Raw genomic sequence first — 15,803 nt, forward strand, 5'->3', positions numbered from 1 at the left:
TCTTTCTTGTTGAGGCCCCAGGTCTTTGGGTGCATAACAAAGACACCTCAACAGTGCTCTGTCTAAATCCCAACCTACAGAATCCAGGGCATTAATAAAAAGGTTGTTTTATGTTTCCAAGTTTGGGGTGGTTTATTTTGCATCAGTGGATTATTAGAATGAAGTGAAATGTACTAAGAAAGCCTCTTTGGAACTCTAAGAGGAGAGTTCCAAATCTGAAGGCCCCAGGGCCAGGAAGGAAGCAAATGAAGAGAACAGCCCCAGGTGATTGTAGCCAAGACCCATGAAAAGGGCAATGATCAGTAATCTAGATTAACGGTGTTCTCCAGTTCTTGGTGTCCCAGAAAGGCCTTGGGCCTGGAGGGTAAAGATTTCCACTGCCCAGACTCAATTTACAAGGGGTGAAGTTTCAAGTCACTTTTCACTTTGGACCCCAATTTCTTACCCTATGAAGTAGGGTTAAAATGATCTACATACACAGGCTGGCTTAGCATGTTGTTGGAAGATCCAAGGAGCCTATGAAATGAGGGCCCAGGGTTTGCTCTTCACACTGGAATCCATCCCACAGATACCTGCTCTGTCCTCTGCTCCCTAACAGCTTTGCAAACCAACTACAGCAGCACGTGTTTTCCTTACTGGAGCTCTGTGGTCTTAGCAACGAATCTTGTTAAACACACATTGGTCTTAAATTGACTTGCTCAGGAAAAGTGCCATCTGCCCCAGAAAAATCAAAATTTGAGGGCACAGTTTAGATGAAACCTCACTATTGAAAGAAACCTCATGTTTTTTCTAGATATCTTGAGGGGGGGGCTCTGTTTTAATGGGGGCTTTTGGCTCTGAATTGCACACTTTGCTAAACCTGGTTTTTGATGATGATCATCCAAATGGACCTGGGGTGCAAGGCCCCCATGATCCCATAAGGTCTCGCCTTAGAGCCCAGACATCTGAGGGCGGGTCTCAGTGTTCTCCCAGATGTAGGGGATGTCAAGGGAATTGTTTGGAACTGAATTCTGGCCAACAAGGAGCAGTGAGCCCGGGTATGGGATCTAGGGAAGAGCATGTGGCATGTGTTTAGTCAGTGTGCACTAGACTTCAGGAAGGGAGATTTGAAGAAAGTTCAGGGGAAGGATGTGCATGATCCCATGTCCTGAGTAGAAAGAGGGGAGACTTTAGCACGAGATAGCATGGGTTTGAATTCAGGTTCTGCCACTTATGGGGTCAATAATTTCTGAGACTCAGTTATTTTATCTGTGAAAGCTGGCTTAGGAGGGGAGCTTCAGAAAATGGCACAGACAACTTTGCAGCAAGTTCTCTAGGCGCCGAATGAAAGAGCAGGTTAGACATCAAACAGGGATGTGCTCCCACTTTTCTACCTGCAAATAAGCAAAGAGAAAAATGAGTAGAAGAGCCCATTTGGGAGCTTAGATCCCCTCATATTTCCCAGTGACAGGGAAGTTGCCCAAGTTTGTGGGGGGTACTTTAACAGTTTCTCCATAACTTAAAAATCCAGCTGCCCTCCCTCTTGAAATTTACCTTAGGGCAAATGAGATTAAGTATATCAAGAGGTAGATTCAGCATGCTGTTAATAAAGAGTAACAACTGGCAACAGCCTAAATATTGAGTAATGAGAGATGGCTCAATAATTATTGTAACCCATCACAGCCTGTATGTAGTATAAAAGTAGACACCGTAGGTCTATGTATATTGCCATGGACAGATACTCAAAAAACGTTATGTGACAAATGCATGTTAATAGTGTAAATAGTATAGTCTCCCCCTTTGTAAAAATTTAATTTCATTTTATTTAAATTCAGTTAATTAACATATTGTATATTACTAGTTTTAGTGGTAGAGTTCGGTGATTCGTCAGTTGCATATAACACTCAGTGCCCATTACATCACGTGTCTGCCTTTATGTCCATCACCCAGTTAGCCCATCTTCCCATCCACTTCCAGTGACCCTCAGTTTATTTCCTAGAGTTCAGTGTCTCTTAGAGTTTGTTGCCCTCTCTGATTTTGTCTTATTTTATTTTTCCCTCTCTTCCCCTATGATCCTGTTTTGTTTCTTAAATTCCACACATGAGTGAGATCATATGATAATTGTCTTTCCTGATTGACTTGTTTCGTTTAGCCTAATACCTTCTAGTTCCATCCACCTCATTGTAAATAGTAAGATATCATTTTTTTGATGGCTAAGTAGTATTCCAGTGTGGTGTGTGTGTACCACATCTTCTCTATCCATTCATCTGTCGTTGGACATCTGCATATAGTTTGGCATAATCTCCCTTTTTAAAGAGCACAGTATTTATGTAACACAGACCTGGAAAGATCTCTATCTAAAGGTTAAGTGCCTGTGATTGGTTGGTTGATTGGATGTGACTGAAATAGAATTCATATAACATAAACTTCACCATTTTAAAGTGTACAGTTCAGTAGCTTTTAGCATATTCAGAATCATGCACAATCTTCACCACCTAATTCCACAACATTTTCCTCACCTGAATGTTTCATCATCCATTTCCATTAGTGGTCACTCTTCTCCCCAGTCCTTGGCAACCACTAATCTTTTCTGTCTCTATGGATTTGCATATCCTAGACATTTCATATAAATGAAATCTTACAGTATGTGGCCTTTTGTGTCTGCCTTCATTTAGCATAATATCTTGAAGATTCACCCTTGTTATAGCACTGGTCAGTGCTTTCCTCCTTTTCACTGCTGAATATTATATGGTAATATTACATATGCCACATATTATTTCCATTCATCAGTTCCTGGACATGGGGTCGAGTCCCTTTTTTTCGCTATCGTGAAGAATGCTGCTATGAACATTCGAATACAAATTTTGTGTAACATAATTTTTCAGTTCTTTTGGGGGATATGCTTAGGAGTGGTACTGCTACATCATATGATGATTCTGTCTTTAACTTTATAAGTAATGACCAAATTGTTTTCCATGGCAGTCGGACCAGTTCACATTCCCATCAGGAATATGGGTTTCCAATGTCTCGACATCCTCATCCTCGCCAGCACTTGTTTTTGTTTTTTAAGCCATTTTAATTGGTGTGAAGTTGTATCTCACTGTGGCTTTGAATTGCATTTCTCTAATGACCAGTGATGTTGAGTGTCTTTTCTTGTGCTTATTGGTATCTTCTTCAGAAAAATGTCCGTTCAAATCCTTTACCATTGGTGGGATTTAGGTTGTTTTCTTTCTGTTTTTCCACATTTCTGATTTATAGGCAATGACGACTTTCTTGTGTAATAATGAATGAAAGCCTCAGGATAAAGTCTGATGTGGCCGCACAGTGGCCTTTCCCCTTGAAGGCAGAGCGACTAGTTTGGGCCTAGGCAGCCTGGCAGGAGTCCTCACTTAGTCAGGGGTGACTCTCCTGGGGGAGCAGAGGACCCTCTGGCCCTGGCTAAGGGGCATGTTATCAGGAGGAAAATACACTAATCAGAGGTGGGTCCTGAGTATAGAGAGATGAGCTAATATTTGAAATACCCTAATTATGAATAACAGTCCAGAGGTGATTATTCAGCTGTTTAAAAATGCTATATAAATCTATACCAGGGGCACCTGGGTGGCTCAGTGGGTTAAAGCCTCTGCCTTCAGCTCAGGTCATGATCTCAGGGTCCTGGGATCAAGCCCTGAGTAGGGCGCTCTGCTCAGCAGGGAGCCTGCTTCCCCCTCTCTCTCTCTGCCTGCCTCTCTGCCTACTTGTGGTCTCTCTCTGTCAAATAAATAAATAAAATCTTTAAAAATAAATAAATGAAAACTAAAAATGTGCATTTCATTTGGTATAAATTATACCCCAAAAAGTTACTTTTTAAAAGAAATGGCAGAAGAAGAATAGAAAGAAGGAGAAGGAGTAGGAGGGAAGAAGGAGAAGAAAGAGAAGAAAGGGCGGTGGGGGGTGGATGAGGAGCGGGAGGAAGACAGTTAACACTCAGAAATGATGATCTTCCCATCAAGCCATCATCTACTTTGTGCCTGTCACTGTTAAGTGCTGGGGCAGGAATATAAAAGTTCAAGACCTCTCTCCTGTCTGTAGGAGCTTATGGAGAAGTGAAATTTTCTTCAAGATTACCCAAAGTGTGAGGAATGACAAAGCAAATCTCATCTGGTCCCGCCCACTGGGATTGGAAAGAAAGAGAGTCTGTGGTTGGTTAGGGCTCTGTCCTTCCTCTCCCACATGACCCCACAACCCTCTTCACCCTCCCACCCCCCACAGGACCCCAGATACACAGGCTTGGGAAGAGCCATTTCTAATGCTGTGTGGGCTGGTCTCCCAGTGCCCTTAGTCCCCAGCCCGGTGATCTCTCCCAGGCTGTGACTCCTGCTCTTTTAAAGTAGGCTAGGACACGGCTTTGCGGGGCTACTCAGGTCACCAGCCTGGTGCCTCTGTCTTTCACCCTCAAGGCACCTCTACTCCTGAGATGCAGATCCCCGTGCATCATGGGACCTGTGAAGCCCCCTTCCTTTCCTGTACCAGGGGGAGCTCCCCCTCTCTGGCTGCTTCTAAGCCTTCCCACCAGCCCTTTTATCTACTTGATAAAAATAATACAGGCTTGCCCCTCTGAGACAGGGAGACCTAAGCCCATAGGAGTAAGCCCTGCTGATCCATTAGAAGGAAAAGGGATACTTTATTTCTTATGACGAACCTATAGCCCAGAAAACAAGGGATAGGTGAGTTTCTCAGCCTGGTTTTTCTATCATACTGCTGCGGAGAACCTCTTCTAAAACAAAAAGGAGAGAAAGAGAGAAGGTGCTGGATGTCTGGAGGGGTGAAGGGGCCCAGAGCATGGTCAGTGCATGTCAGTGAAGGGGGTGGCTTTGTGAGGGTAGGGCCGGTGGGAGGCAGCCTGAGCTCCAGAAACCGATGCCACCTCAGTGTCCTGGCACTGTGCCTGGCCCAAGGCCAGCATCTTGCTGCCTGACATGTGTGTGGTGACAGGAGAAAGGCAATAGCGTTGGGTGACTGAGTAGATGGCTTTGGGAAGTTGAGTCCATGGGAATCCCAGCTTGGATTTGGGGGAAGCATTTGGGGGAAGAGGCAGTAGCAATGAATCAAGAAGGTGGCCCGTGATTCAGAATCAGATGAGGGAAGGGGAAGCAGGTGTATTCTTGTTGTATGTAACCTGCCCGCCCCCAGGATTTCTAACAAATGCTTGGCCTGTATTTCTTGGTTCTCCTGGGAGCCAGATGTATAATAATTTGGGTACATTTTAACCTGAAAATGCAAACACATCCTTCCAGCTGCATCCTCCTTTTCCGTCCAGGGCCAGAATAGTGTAGGGGGAGAGCTTGGTTCAGAAATCAAATAGAAAGTGCTTTTGTTTCTGTTTTTGTTTTGTTTCAGAGCCAAGTTCTCATCTCTAAAAAGAAAACCTAAATGTGCTCTAAGTCCTGCTTAATAATTCAGGCACCAAATTGAGCCAACTAGAAGCTGAAATGAATGATTAGATATACCCACACTCTTCCCTTTTTATCAGCTTGTAAATGTCCTCCTTGGCCCCTGGTTGGAGAGAAGCAGTCATTAACTAATGGAGCTGGACCATTCATTCATTCAATACAATTTTCATGATTTCTTGCCATATACCAGGCAGATACAACTAACAGCTGAGGATACACATTGGAACAAGGCAAACGTCCCTATACCTCAGGGACCTTAGGATCTTTGCCATCATTCTCAAACTTTAATGTGCTCTGGACTCCCCTAGATGGCTGAAAACACAGATTGCTAGGCCCTATCCCTGGAGTTTCCAATTCAGTAGATCTCGGGTGGCCTAAGCATTTGCATTTCTAGTAAGTTCCCATGTGATTCTGATGCTGCTGATCCTGGGACCACCCTTTGAAAAACCACTGGTCTAGTCAATCATTTCACCCAACTACTATTTTTTAAAATGTATTTCTTGGTGGGGGCAAAGGGAGAGAGGATCTTTACGCAGACTTCCTGCTGAGTGGGGAGCCCTACTTGGGGCTTGATCACTTGACCCATGAGATAATGACCTGAGCCAAAACCAAGAGTCAGATGCCACCCAGGCAACTCTCACCCAAATATTTTTACCTCTTGGCACAACATGGCTTATTTGGGGAAACTGGAGGAAATTTGGAACCCCAGGCAATCAGCCTGAGGTTACCAACCTAAGAGCTGTGGCCATTCCAGGCCCCACAGAGCAAAGGGCATCAATGTGTTAGGCCACACTGATGTCCAGGGATACCAGCCAAATGTCTTGGCACCCACGCTGAGGTAGGAGGACAAGCAGTTTTGAGAGATCTTCTGTTGATTTCTTTTAGGAAATGAAGGTCTCATTTTACCATTAGCCCAGCACAAGCCCAGAGCTCTGGGTGGCCAAGTCTGGGATAGGGTGCAAGGTAGTCTTCCTTAATTCCTTCCTTCCCTCTCCCGGGAACCTCTGCTGATTTCCTGTCACATTCTTGACAATCTAGGAGAGCTCCTTTCTCTTCCATCCTCACAGGCAGAGCAGGCCAGCGAGGTGCCATTTTGGCCCTTGTGATCTTTTCCACATGAGTGGACATAGGAGCGTCAGATGGAACTCTGTGGGGCCCTGCTGCCCCTGAGGCTACTATACCTGCCTGGAGTAAGGGCAAGGAACCAGGGTGAGGGTAGATGACAGCAAATCTTCACACCAGGAGCTTTTAAAATGCGTCCAAGGAGGGGGCACTCGCATGGCTCAGTTGGTTAAGCATCCAACTGGTGATTTTGGCTCAGGTCCTGATCTCATGGGTCCTGAGATTGAACTCCGTGTCTGACTCCCTGCTCAGGTGGAAAGTCTGGAGAGTGTCTCCCTCTGCCCCTCCCTGCCTTGCACAGGCTCTCTCGCTCTCTCGCTCTCTCGCTCTCACTCTCAAATAAATAAATAAATCTTAAAAAAAAAAAAAAAAGTAAAATGCATCCAAGGAGGAGGACATGCTGGTCAGAGCAACATCTGGCCTGAGAGTGGATGCAGAGCCCATACCTCAAATGGCAAATCATCTTGTGAATCAAAATCTGTCAAAATTATTTATTTCCTAACAGCTTTATTGAAATATAATTCATATCTATCTAAATTCTCCCATCTAAAGTATACAAGAGAGGGGTGCCTGACTGGCTCAGTCACGTGACTCTTGATTTTGGGATCATGAATTCGAGCCCCATGTTGGTTGTAAAGATTATTTAAATAAGTAAATTCAAACTTAAAAAAAAAAAGCATATAGTTCAATGGTTTTTAGTATAGTCAGAGTGGTACAACCATCTTCCCAATCAATTTCCAAATATTTTCATCCAAAAATGAAACCCTGTACCCTTTAGACCCTCAACTCCCCCAACCCTTCTCCAGCCCTAGGCAACTACCAGCCTACTTTCTGTCTTTATAGATCTGCCTATTCTGGACATTTCATAACAATGGAATCACATTAGAAGTGGTCTTGTGTGATAGGCTTCAAAATTACCTCTTACCAGGGGAATATGACAATCTACATTTTGGATCCAAAACGTAATGAGCAGAAACCCGAGTTGGAGAGAGGTAACTTAGAAGTCATTGCTTAACCTTGGAGCCTGCATTGCCTCAGGCTGCCAATTCCTACCTCCCAAGGCCGTGGTCTGGATGTGAAGGCTTGGCCCAGGCCTGGCCCCCAGCGGCTCAGCAGAGAGGGACCTCTCTAGTGAGAAGGCGGCCAGGTGATAGAAGACCAACTGTAGAGCAGCCTCAGATAAAGTAATCTTATGAATTAGTTGTCTGCTGTGGCTTTCAAAAAGTTAAATCTCAAACTAAGTTATGTAAGAGGTATTTTCCCTGCCTCCCACCCAGGAGGTTCTGTCTGGGTGCCAAAGTCAGCAAAGCTGGGCTCTAGGCTCTTTCTTGTAGCAGAGGCCCAGAAATGTTCAGTCCCCTTGAGGTAGCTCCTGCTGCCCAAGAGACAGGAGATGCTCTGGGGACCCCTGTCTCCTCTACATTCCCACATTTCTGCTGACTGTTGCCCAGGCCTCTTCTGATTCCTCTGTAGGCCTGAGTTGCCGCCTACCAGGCCTCTGCTGGCAACTCTGCGTGCCAAGGCAGAAGGCTTCTTACCTGTTCCACGGAGCTGTTTGTTTTTGTTGTTGCTACAGCAACAGCTTTGTTTCGGTTCCCTGTGAAGAATCACCAGCCAGGGATCCTCTCCTTCTGCTCTGTTCAGACCCCTGCTTGTCCCCAGTATGGTGCATGGTGGGGGGCCCAGAACCCAGGTCAGCAACTGACCCTCCGCCCCAGCCTGTGTCTGGGGTAGAAACACTTTCAATGGCTACTTTTCCTGGCTCAGCCCTTAATAGGAATGCAAGGAACCCACCCCTGCCCCCTCCTTCTGTGGCCCTCCCTAGAGGGAATGAGGTCCCATGGGGATCCTTCTCAGCTAGGCCCACACTCTCAGGCCCCAGGACCATCGCCACCCCCCCCACCCCCATCACATCAGGAGTCTGGGGCTCTCCTGACAGTTGCAGAACAGAGTCTGGAGTCTCAAGTGAGAGGAGGGACTGGAGGCCTGCCCTCTGCCTCGCAGGCATATAGCAGTGAACTCAGGTCTGGGAATTGAGGAGGCTGGGGGGTGGGGGGGTGAGTTGAAGGGGAGCATGAGGAGGAGAGGGAGACGGGTGAGTCATGAGAACTTCCCTTCCTTGAACTGTATCCAGTGAGGTGTGACTCCAGCATCCCTAGGGGTTGGGCCAGGAGTGAGTGGCCGCCAGAGAACAGCAACCAGAGCTGTGGGACAGCACCCTAGGGGCGGGCCTGGAAAGCAGGCTGAAACCAGGGCAGAAGGCTAGTCGGGGCTACCCCAGGCTGGTGGGTGTGCACGGGAAGGGTCTTTTCAGGGACAGCCTTAGCCTGAGACCTCCCCACCACCCCAGCTCCCATAGTTCAGTGTGGGGAGGCAGACCCCGGGAGTTCGTGCAGGAGGCCTCGAGGGAAACAGAAACCACAGGCCTCAGCTCACAGCTCTGCTGTAAGCCTGGGGCCCACTAGGTTGACAGACCTGAATTATTAAGGCCCAGGAAGGAAGCTGGCAGGCCTGCATGCCAAGGGGGATCTGATCCCCTCTCTCATGTTCTCTTCACTGTTGCCTGGGAGGTGAAGAATTCAGCTTCCAGTTCTGGTTGCCCCAGTGTGACCAGTGTGTAAACAGGGCGTCTGACTGCCCTCAGAGGAACCCCTGCCTGGGCGGTCCCCAGTCGTAAATCCTGGAGTTATCAGGGCATTTGTTTAGGTTCTCCAGCCTCCCTCCCCTGACTGTTCTGGGCTCCCCTGCCACACATATTTTCTGCGTTCCCCTTCCTGCAAAGCAGCTTTGCTCCTTCCCTTCCCCCACAGAGGGAGACCCTGCAGCTGCTCAGGGGCCCTAGTTTCCAGAGCCTTGGATTCTGTGGGGCTAGTCACAGGGATCCGCCTGCACTTAGAGGTCAGCCTGTAAAACTCCCTTGTGCCATCCCTGCAGAATCCTATTTACACTGTTGTACTTTCTCGTCTTGCAGAACAGAACGCTGTACTCTATGCTTCTATGAACTTGACTATTTTAGATACATCACGTAAGTGGAATAATACAGGATTTGTCCTTTTGTGACAAGCTTAGCTCCCCTGGCATCATATCCTCAATGTTCATCCATGTTGTGCCATGTTTTTGACTTTTTGAAAATTCTTCTCTGGCAATTGCTGAAGGATGTCAGTGACTACGGTGTTGCCGGCCTGCCTATCTTCCTTCCTATGGGGAGTCTGTCTATCTGCCCCTGTCGCAGGGAAATGCTTGGGGTCTCAGAATTTGGCTCTGCCCTGCCACCACTACCGCCTGCTCTTCTGCGCAAGCCTTCCAGGAGCCACTAGAATTAGACTTGAGAACACACAGGAAAGCCCCTTAATCAGCAGGGTGCTTGGGGGACATGTCAAGATATGAGTGGGGCTAACCACAAGAACGGTAAATAACTGAATATGGGCATCCAAGCCAGATGCCCCATTAGCTCTTACTTCAGACAAAGACAGACCCTGGGGGCAACAGAGCCTTTCCCTTCCTGTTGCCTTTGCAGTGTAAGAACTGGGAACGTGGGAGGAGCTGGGCGAACCCTGGGGGGTGAGCACGTGCATAGCAATGGCAGTGGGGAACTGGGGGTAGGTGTCCCCGGACAAAATTAAGTAATTTACTTGGGCCTCTAAAATGCAGTCAGATCGACATGTACATCCTCTCTATCTCCTTCTCCCTCTCAATCTCCTTCTCACATACACAAAGACCATAAGAACCTTTTCACTCAGCATCCAAATCTGTGATATGTGTAAATGCCAACTAGTCCTCTTGCTTTAAAATCCATCACTCGCTCTAGTGCGCCCTTAAAATTTTTAAAACCTTTTATTTGTCTTTATAAGCAATGGAAGCAGACTTTCTTGGGGTTCACTGTTTCTGTCCCCATGTTCCCCACCCCCATCCTCCAGAAGCCCCATTTTCTCTGCTGGGAAGGGTGTGTGGAGGGCTTTGTAAGAAGCAGCCTCAGATACTTGTTCCAGCCGTTCCCAACAGGCCTCCTGGTCTGGGAAGCCACGTAAACACTTAGAGCCTCTGTTTCCTCCCTAAGAAGCCTTGTGATAAGCCCTTTTTAGCACTTAATAGCCATTCCACCCTGGATTTCTAAGCTCTTTTTTCATGTAACTATGTCTTATCTCCAGGTGACTATATAATTCTTAGCCTCCAAACCGTGGACATTTTAAGAGTGAAAGGCAATAAAAATACTAATTACACTGGGGCACGATGTGTAAACTGGGATGGTGACAAACAGCAAAGTATGGTGACTATTCTTTCCTTTAAAAAAAAAAAAAAAGATTTATTTATTTATTTATTTGTTTATTTATTTGAGAGAGAGTGAGAGCAGGGCAGATGAGGGGTAAAGGGAGAGAATCTCCAACAAACTCCATGCTGGGCACAGAGCCTGATGCAGGGCTCAATGTTACAACCCTGAGATCGAAACCTGAACTGAAATTAAGAGTTGGATGCTCAACTGACTGAGCCACCCAGGCACCCCAGTATGGGACTCTTCTCATCTTCCAGATTAAACTGGAAAGCTTCTTCCATGAATAGGCCTTGACTATCCACCTTAGGTCCCCCTCTGTGTCTATCCTAGAGTACATGAAGATGCCCAGAGATGAACACTGATGTCTTCTTTTTTTTTTTTTTTAAAGATTTATTTATTTATTTGACAGAGAGAGATTACAAGTAGGCAGAGAGGCAAGTAGAGAGAGAGAGGAGGAAGCAGGCTCCTTGCTGAGCAGAGAGCCCGATGCGGGACTCGATCCCAGAACCCTGAGATCATGACCTGAGCCGAAGGCAGCGGCTTAACCCACTGAGCCACTCAGGCGCCCTGATGTCTTCTTTAAGATGCTCTTTTCCCAGGGCGCCTGGGTAGCTCAGTGGATTAAAGCCTCTGCTTTTGGCTCAGGTCATGATTCCAGGGTCCTGGGATCGAGCCCCACATCGGGCTCTCTGCTCAGCATGGAGCCTGCTTCCCTCCTCTCTTTCTCTCTGCCTGCTTCTCTGTCTACTTGTGATCTCTCTCTCTGTCAAATAAATAAATAAAAATCTAAAAAAAAAAAAAAAGATGCTCTTTTCCCAACAAATCTACGCCAGTGCAAATGGGGAGGGAAAGCCTTCTTGGTTTAGTGTAAACATCTTATTGTAAGGTTGGGTTGGCTTTGGTTGTTAAATAGCATCCATTGTGAATAGAAGTAGCCCATGGTTAGAAGGGGACCATTTCAGAGCAGGTCAGGATTAGACTGCTGAGGATAGGGTATGTCTGACATGTCCCAGTCATGTGGCAGAGGCTCCTGGGACCACAGCTGTATGCAAGGGAAGGGATGTGTGTTGGCAGAGCCAAATGGGAGTTCAGCTATCTGCTTTGCAGAAGAATGTGCTAGGACTGCCAGAAGAAATGAAAAGAATTTTAAGGATTCACTGCTGGACCCTGGGAGAGCAGGTTTACATCTCTAGGGGGAAAAAACAACAACAACAAAGGTGACTTTGACTCCTTAACAGTATGCCTGGTGGGCAAAAAGTTCCCTTCAGTTTAGAAGGCTACGATTTGAAATTGTGGACCGGAATCTTCTGAATGTTCCCCTGGATGGTGGTTGACTGCTGATAAGCTATGACCCAGCCCTGGGTGAAAGAAGCAAGAAGTCTTAAGAAAATGGAAGGAAGGAGCAAGGGGGCTCCTGGGTGGCTCAGTGGGTTAAGCCGCTGCCTTCGGCTCAGGTCATGATCTCAGGGTCCTGGGATCGAGTCCCGCATCGGGCTCTCTGCTCGGCAGGGAGCCTGCTTCCTTCTCTCTCTGCCTGCCTCTCCGTCTACTTGTGATTTCTCTCTGTCAAATAAATAAATAAATAAAATCTTTAAAAAAAAAAGAAAGAAAATGGAAGGAGCAAAGCAGTTCCTTTTGGAGTCATATAAACAAGCTGTGGATACTGCTTAAGAGAGACAGCTCCCCAGAGGGTGGTCAGAGAACTGCTGGCTGTGCTCCACTGGTCCAAGGAAGCACATTCACATAACAGACACTAGAGACCAGTCTTGACAGCAAATGGCAGCCAAGTGTTGCATCCTAATAAAATCAGAATATCATGATGGTTTCTGATAGAGGAAGTCCATGTCTTAAGGAAGGGTACCCTTTGGTCTAATTGACACAAAAGCACAATATGGGGTAATGGAGGCCATGGTCAGAATATGTGATGATGTCCTCGCTGGGCAGTGATGGCAACTACAAAAAACTGGGAGTTGTGCCGCTCATAGCCAATGTCCCAGTGACATGTGGAGTTAACAGCATTGCTCTGGGAAACAGCCAGGTTGGCACTCATAACTCTCATAGCAAAGCCCTCTGCTGGTCCTGTTGAAGCACAGAGGAAAATGGCCCCAAAGAGAAGTACAGAAAGGTTTTATCAGCTGAGGTGCTATTGATGAGATACCAGAGTCCTGCCAGGAGAAGGAGAGAACCATGGGCTGGGGCCTGGAGTAGATTTTTCTGTCACACTGCAGTTGTGACTCATTCCCTTAGGATGCTGTGTCCAGGGAAAACACAGTATACTGGGGTTGGAAAGCATTTGTTTAGGTTATGTTCTTTAAGTCATTTTGATTTACTACTAGTGGCCTTATCTGATGGTGCTCATTAGTCATCATTGAATAAACTTTGTTTCTCCTCGCCCACAAGACACCCATGTTGAGCCCTACTGAGGGCTTGGAGTTTTGGTCATCTGCCTCTGTGACTTTTGATGTGTGACTCATCATCAGAACTACTACAGTTGACCCTTGAACAACACAGTTTTGAACTGCACTTGGAGATTTTTTTCAATAAATATAGCACAGTGCTGTAAATGTATTTTCTCTTCCTTATTGACTTCTTAATGGCATTTTCTTTTCTCTAGCTTACTTTATTATAGCAATATAGTATATAATACATTTATATAATACATTTAACATTCAAAATATATAACCAACTGTTTGTGTTACTGGTAAAAGTTTGTGTCAATAGTAGGCTATTGGTAAAGTTTTTGGTGAAAAATCCAAATCCTATCTCCCAGATAACCAGGGGGAATTCCACACTGGGGGAGTCAAAATGTATACACGGATTTTCAGCTATGTGGATGTTGGTGACCCAAACCCCTGCATTGCTCAACTGTACATATTCTTATTATAAATCACAATATTATACTATCTTCGAAGTGAATTATCTTGGGTATGACATTTAGTCTATATAAAGGCAGACTATCCCAAATATATTCTAAACATTTGCCCCATATTTATTTAACTATTTTCATGTGATAAAATTTTATTAATTTCTCATGGTTTAATTCATGATTATCTTATACTTAGTGACATAGGCTAAACCAGATACCCTGCCAACACCCCATTATTTTAAAATTAAAATGTGTCAGGGCTTCTGGGTGCCTCAGTCAGTTGAGTGGCTACTCTTGATTTCAGCTCAGGATCATGGGATTGAGCCCCACATCAGGCTCCATGCTCAGTGCGGGGAATCCACTTGGGATTCTCTCTCTCCGTCTTCCTCTGCCCCTCGCCCTGCTCATGTAGTCTCTCACTCTCTCACTAAAATAAACAAATAAATAAATCTTTAAAAAATTTTAAAAACTAAATTAAAATATGTCTTTTGTTGATTTTTTTGGTAGAAACATTACATATTCACTGTAAAAAAAAAAGGAGACATAGATAGCAGAGTTTGCAGAGTTTGAAGAGTTAACTGCTATTCATAACTTGATATATATTCTTCCAAATCCTCTTCCGTGTTTGTACATGTGAATGCTTGAAAACATTAGAAAACAACACTCATACACCTGGAAAACACAAATAAGGCTTTGTCCAGTTAATAACTACATTATTCATTTCTGATATTTCTACTTTGTAGAATATTTACCTGTTTTTATTTCATAAGTACCTGTTCTTATTTATGGTAGCTATGCTTTCATTTAGTTCTCTAAAGTTTTTTTTTTTTTTAAGATTTTATTTATTTATTTGACAGAGAGAGAGAGATCACAAGCAGGCAGAGAGGCAGGCAGAGAGAGAAGGAAGCAGGCTCCCTGCTGAGCAGAGAGCCCGACGTGGGGCTAAATCCCAGGACCCTGAGATCATGACCTGAGTCGAAGGCAGAGACTTTAACCCACTGAGCCACCCAGGCGCCCCTAGTTCTCTAAAGTTTTATATACATTTTTATTTAAAATCTCTTCAAGAGGGTGCCTGGGTGGCTAAGAGGGTTAAAGCCTCTGCCTTCAGCTCAGGTCATGATCCCAGGGTCCTGGGACCGAGCCCCATATAGGGCTCCTTGCTCAGTAGGGAGCCTTCTTACCCCCTCTGCCTGCCTCTCTGCCCACTTGTGATCTCTGTCTGTCAAATAAATAAATAAAATATTTAAAAAGAAATAAAATCTCTTCAAGATTGTCTATTATTTCTAGTTCCTAAAATATGAATTTTTCTTAATTAGGAGGGCCTAAAAAGTACATTTAGTGTTCTTAGACTTTCTTACAGATTTCATAATTCTTGCTCATGGCTCATCTTCCATGAGCATCATCTTTCTTGGGACTTCTCCTTCGTGTGCTCTGGGTTATGGAGAAAGGACTTCCTTAAGGGAGGTTTTGGTGTTGTCCCATGGGGTGCGACCCTGCCTCCAGACCATGGCTTAGGCTAGTGGACCTAAACTATTGACACTATTTCTGCACAGTGCTGGGAAGATGGCTTGTGTCTGGCCACACAACTTTTGATTCTTTGGTTCTTTGACCATTTGGCCCAAAGGCAAGTCCAGCTGCTCTTCCAGACCCTGCTGATTTCCTTGATGGAGCTCCAGGGCAGGCCATCCCCATATGTGCCACTTTTGGCATATTGATTATTTTGAATTAAAGTTACTTAAGAAACAGCCAGTGTAAGAAGAACACTCAGACTTCCCCTACCTTTGTCTCCAGAAAGCGGTAAATAAATCTCCCATGTGAGAGGTACTCTCTCTGAACCAGGAGATGAAAGGACATTCTATCACAGGGCCCCCAGACAGGACCAGGGACTCCTTCTCTTCAGGATTTCTCTTTGACTTTTCCCAAATTGCCTGTGTAGCCTCTTGGCCCTTCTTGTGCTGAGATTGAAGTATTGGTGACACTTCTTGGGATCTTAGTTTTTAACCTCCTCCTCTCGTTCAGCTCCAGATGTGTATGGGGGGAGAGACAACTAACATTCCATTCTGGGATCCTCTGTTTCTTTCCTCTTGACACTTTTTAAGTCTTGTGTGGTTGTACTATTCTCTATATTTGGTTG

This window comes from Neovison vison, chromosome 8 (assembly GCF_020171115.1).
Source record: "Neovison vison isolate M4711 chromosome 8, ASM_NN_V1, whole genome shotgun sequence".
Classification (NCBI taxonomy): Eukaryota; Metazoa; Chordata; class Mammalia; order Carnivora; family Mustelidae; genus Neogale; species Neogale vison.